At 50.3% G+C, this 5,452-nt stretch overlaps 1 long non-coding RNA gene across 1 annotated transcript; it reads left to right on the top strand.

The window, feature by feature from the left end:
- Positions 1-4,014: 4,014 nt before the first annotated feature.
- LOC135308397 (uncharacterized) lies at positions 4,015-4,999 on the top strand. Its single transcript, XR_010368833.1, has 2 exons — positions 4,015-4,474; positions 4,708-4,999. It is a non-coding gene; the product is annotated as an uncharacterized LOC135308397 (long non-coding RNA).
- Positions 5,000-5,452: the final 453 nt, after the last annotated feature.

Genomic DNA, 5,452 nt, shown 5'->3' with positions numbered 1-5,452 from the left:
GTGCTGCCCCCTGAGAGCATGAGGGTGAGAGAGTTGTTTCCACCCTTTCCAGAAAGCAGAGAATCCTTTCCAATCCCCCTGCATGGATCCTACACCCACAATAAAATGATAGAAGGGTTTTTTAGGATTAATCCGTCTTGGGAATGTGTGGTGGGAGCACGTGCTGTTCTCAGTAATACTGTATGAAAACAAGAAATGAATCTGACAGTGATGTTTGGATTACAGGCTGGCATTTCTGCCAGGAAAGGGACGTGCCAGGAATGGCTGGCAGCCCTTCAGCCCAGAACAACCTGTGCTCTGGGTGCTTTTGTCCCACCTCTCCCAGATCCATGTCTTTTGGCTCAGCATTCCACGTTATCTCCATCCCAGACCCAACCCCACCCTTTTTGGGGAAGCAGGATGGTGCTCAGGGCCTTGTCCCCAGCTCAGGAGCCCGTCCTGCCCCAGCACCTCTCCAGGTGCTGCTGTCACCTCCCAGGGATGCAGGTGTGCTCCCCCAGCCTCCCAGCACACCCAAAATCCTGCTGGGAAGGTTTTCCTGCTCAGCCTGTGCTGCCCAAGGGAGCAGCTCCACGTGTGGGTTAACTCATGGGGAGCAACATTTCCCTTCCCACCACGGATGAGAAACACTTCCCACCTCCCCTGGAGCAAAACACTTCCCTTAAGTTAAAAAAAATCATTAAAGCTTTAAAAAATCCTCCGGTTTTGACATTATTAATTTTTTTTCCCCTGTTTTTTTCCTCCCCTGAAATTTTGATTATCTGCAAGCCACTTTCTGCAGGACTTGTTTTGGGGTTGAGAAAGCTGCAGATACTCAAGCTCCAGGCTGATATTTGAGCAGGATCAAGTCCCACACGGAGCCCGGGCGATGGATTCCAGATGTTTGCAGCTGTCACGTGGTAGCAGCTGATTTTATAAGTAATGGAGCTCCTTGAGTATCTGATTTTGGCAGCGAGCTCCACTTTTGACTACAGAGAAACTGCAGGAAGTTAGAAAGCACAGGACAAAGGAGTATTTTTAGCTAAGTCAGCTGTGAAACTGCAGAGGGAGGCAGGCTTGGAGGAGCAGGATGGGGATGTGCTGAGGGCACTCGCTCAGGTTCCTGCTGCTCAGGGCACAAAATAAACATTCCTTCCCCTCAGAGCCTCTGCCGGGACTGGTCCTGCTCCAGCTCTTGGATAAGCTGCTCCCCATAAGCTGCCTCACCCTTTTCCTGGCCCTGCCTGTGGGGGCACCAAGGTCTGAAGGCCCTGCCCTCATTCCCAGCTCCCAACAGCTTCCTGAAAACCCTTTTGGTGTTTTTCCTGTCGCTGAAGTGACATCTCCTGACCACAGGGCGTGTTTAGTGCAGGTCCTGAGATCCCAGAATGGTTTGGGTTGGAAGGGACCTTAAATCCCACCCCATTCCAACCCCAACACCTCCACTGTCCCAGGCTGCTCCAAGCCCCAAGGTCCAGCCTGGCCTTGGGCACTGCCAGGGATCCAGGAGCAGCCACAGCTGCTCTGAGAATTCCAGCCGAGTCCTTCCTCACCCTCCCAGCCAGGAATTCCTTCCCAATATCCCACCTAAATTTCCCCTCTTTCACTCTGAATTACTCCTCGAATTCCTCAGCCGTGTAACTGCCAGCTGACAAATCACCAGAGCTCTCTGAAGGGCACATTCCAGTGGGGAATACGGCCTGGAGCATCCCACCATCCATCCCACCTGCTGCACTGCGTGAGGAACACAAACCACAACCACAGGGCTGGAGATTGCTCTTGATTTATGTTCCACGTGTGCATTTCTAACACGGCCCCACGGGACTGGTGTGGAGGGGAGAAACAGCAGCCCGGAAGGGTCGGTCTGGATTTGGGAAGGGGGGTCTGGAATCAGTCAGTGGATGGAGAGAAATTGCTTTTTAAAATTATTATTATCATTAGCATTATAATTATTATTCTTTTCATAATATGGCTACAATAATACAAATATAATAATAATAATAATAATAATAATAATAATAATAATAATAATAATTTTCCTATATTTTCCATTATTAAGCTGTTCTTATCTCAACATACAAATTTGACTTCAATCCTCCTCCCCATTCCACCAGAATGAGGGAGAAGAGCGAGTGGCTCCGAGGATTTCCATCTCCAGCTGGGCTTAAAACCCACACATGGTGGTGGCACCTGCCATCGTGGTGGCACCTTGTGTGCTGGTGGCATCTTCTCACAGGGACACCTTGCATGGCAGTAGCACCTTCTGTCACAGTGACAGCTTGTGGGGTGGTGGCACCTTCCCTTACGGTGGCACCTCGAGTGGTGGTGGCACTTTCCATCATGGTAGCACCTCCCATCATGAGAGCACCTTGAGAGTTGGTGGCACTTTCCAAAGAGGTGGGACCTTGTGTGGTGGTGGCATCTTCTCCCAGCAGCACCTTCCATCACGGTGCCACTTGGCATGGTGGTGGCACCTTCCACTGAGGTGGTGTCTTCTCCCGTGGTGGCACCTTCTCCATCCTCCTGGTGGTTCTCCAGCTCCTGCTCCTGGCTCCAGCTAAGCCTGCCCCCAAACTGCCCCCATGGCCACCAACCTTCATTGTCCCAGCATCTCCTTCCAAAATCCAGATGGAAAAACCCCTCGGGGATTTGCTGACAGCACTCAGCTGTCACCCACAGGTGGTTCCTACCACGTCCAGGGTGTTTTATGGACACGGCCCTGGACTCCTCATTGCTGGCCACCTCTGGTGACACCACGCTGGAGAAATTCTCTGTGTTTACTGACAAAATTATTGCTTGATGAGCAGAGCACAGAAGGAGGGCAGCGGGGTGATGGCACATTAATACTTGATAAGGTTGGCAAAAAGCCATCGTGATTATCTGGCCTGAACTCCCGTGTAAAACATGCCTGGGGATTTTTCTATTTGAATTAAAGCTTTAGGTTTGGAAAGGGGGAGAGGAAAAAAAAACCCTCTTCAAATCAGGAGATCTCTCAATGGTTGTTTCAGTGCTTAATAACCCGCACTGCTAAAAAGGTGCTTTTAATTCAAGGCTGAATTTTAATCTCGCAGGCACGGGGTTGGGTGTACTTTCATCTGCCTGGCCAGGGAGCCCTCTATTATCACATTTAAATTCCAGAAGTAATTAGAGGCTGCCAGCGGATCCTCTCTTAACCTTCTGTTCGTTAAGGAAAACAAATTGAGTTCCCGGCGTCTTTCATTACCGGCCGAGATCCTCCGCCGTCCCCGCGGCTCTGCTGCGGAACCGCTCCAATTTAATGATTTCCAGCGCTGCTGGGGGATGGCTCCTTCCACCTGTGGGATCCCGGGGGTCCTGCCGTGGAAAAACCAGCTCGGTTGTTCCCGTGGAAAACAAAGAAACGCCATGGAATGGCTGGGATTGGAAGGGACCTCAAGGATCGGCAAGTTTGACCCCCTGTCATGGGCACGGCCAGCACGGGAGGTCGAGGAGAAGTAGGAGCATGTGGCAAAATCCTTGTGGGTTAAACTGGTGAATGCAGCTTTTCCAGAGGCATTCTTGGAGCTGGAATGTTCTGGTGTCTCTCGGCATCGTGGCAGGCCCTTGAACCATGGCAGCAACCCCGGGGGAATGAATCCAGGGAAGAAAGGCTTGGAGCTCTCCTGAAGGCAGGGGTTGGTTGTGTCCAGCTGAGGTCACACACTGGGGACAGCTGGGCCACCGTGGCTGTCACCTGAGCAGCACAGAGACAGTTCCTGTGCAGACCTCCGGGGATGAGATCATTATTCCTGGGAAAAGAGGAAGTTTTCCTTCCAGTTACCACCTGCTGGTCACTTGGCGGAGATGGATTGATGAAGTAGTGGAGGGGGAATTTTCCTGTCTGATGGGAAGCTCTGGATCCTGCACGGAGGAAACGCGGTGACAGCCGGCCCTGGGCTTGTCACCGTTGTCATAGAGACCCTGGAATTTCAGCTCTCTCCAGGGTTTACGTGGATCATTGAATCCCAGAATGGGTTGGGATGGAAGGGAACTTAAAGCTCACCCAGTTCCACCCCTGCCATGGCAGGGACACCTCCCACTATCCCAGGGTGCTCTAAGGCTTATCCAACCTAGCCTGGGACATTTCCAGGGGCAGCCACAGCTTCTCTGGGATGTAGGCCTGTACACTTGGATCACCATGGCACGTCAGCATCCACCCAGGAAGCGAGCTGGAAGCAGGGAATTCACTTGCTCTTTAAACGCAGGCGGTGTTATTAAAGCCAAAATGACTAAAAATGGCTAAAAGCAGGAGAAGAGAGGCATTAAAATGGAAACGACTCCCTGCAAGTGCTTTGATATGACGATAAAAGCGGGATTCTGATTGCGGCTCTCCCAGCGGTATCCGCCACCAGCGCGGAAACCTCGGCGGCTGGGAGCCTTTGGAAGAGCTCCTGGCACACTGGGAATGTGTGGATTCAGGCCAGGGAGAGGCTGGGCCTTTGTGTTTGTTCAGGAAATTAATGAGGCTGTTGGAGAGGTAAATTTGCCATCCCGTCCTCCCGTGGAGGATTCCATGCGGTTTTCCGGATGGAATCGGGGGTCACGGGGCTGAGTGGGGGCTGTGGGAAGGTTTATCCCTGATACATTCAGGGTTTGATGTGCTGGGTATCAGACACCCTGCTCTTAAATCCAGACCCACCAGGGAATTATTGCATCTTTTTGGGGAATTTTTCTATTATTATCATTGTGATTATTATGAATTCCTTTCAGGGTGGTGAGACCCTGGTTGCCCAGAGAAGTTGTGGCTGCCCCTGGATTCCTGGAAGTGTCCGTGGCCAGGCTAAAGGATCTAAAAATACAGAAAAATATTAAAAAACAGTAGAAGCACCAAGAAACAAGAAGGAAAAAATTCAGCACTGAAAATGAGAAAGAAGAAAAAGCTTCAAGAAAAAGATTTCCTCTTTCCAGTAATACAAACCCCACATTTATTCACATTTATTCACATCAGATCTTTACCAGGGGATTTATGGAAGGATTTATTAAAGGTTTTAGTATTTATTGATCCTCCCGTGTTGTTCTGGAAATTCTTCTCCTCCTCACAAGGGAGATGCCCAGGTCCTGCAGGGCTCTGGGGAGGACCCCAAAACCAGAGCCACAGCAAAATCCCCCCCACTCAGCCACAAGTTTGGGTTGGGGAGCCACAGCAAAGCCAGACCCACAGTGCTGGATCTAAAAATACAAAGAAAATACAAAAAACAATAGAAGCACCAAGAAACAAGAAGGAAAAAATTCAGCACTGAAGATGAGAAAGCAGAAGAAGCTTAAAGAAAAAGGTTTCCTCTTTTCAGTAATACAAACCCCACGTTTATTCCCATTGCTGTGTAAATAATACAGATCTTTACCAGGTGATTTATTGAAGGATGTGTCTCCCAGCAAATGAAGGAGCTGCAATGGGGAGCTCTGATTGCTTGAAGTTGCAATAAATGCAATGCTGCCAGCCCTGCACCAGCAAACG

Source organism: Passer domesticus, chromosome 10, assembly GCF_036417665.1.
Source record: "Passer domesticus isolate bPasDom1 chromosome 10, bPasDom1.hap1, whole genome shotgun sequence".
NCBI classification, from domain to species: domain Eukaryota; kingdom Metazoa; phylum Chordata; class Aves; order Passeriformes; family Passeridae; genus Passer; species Passer domesticus.
This window is presented reverse-complemented; position numbering and strand designations above follow the sequence as displayed.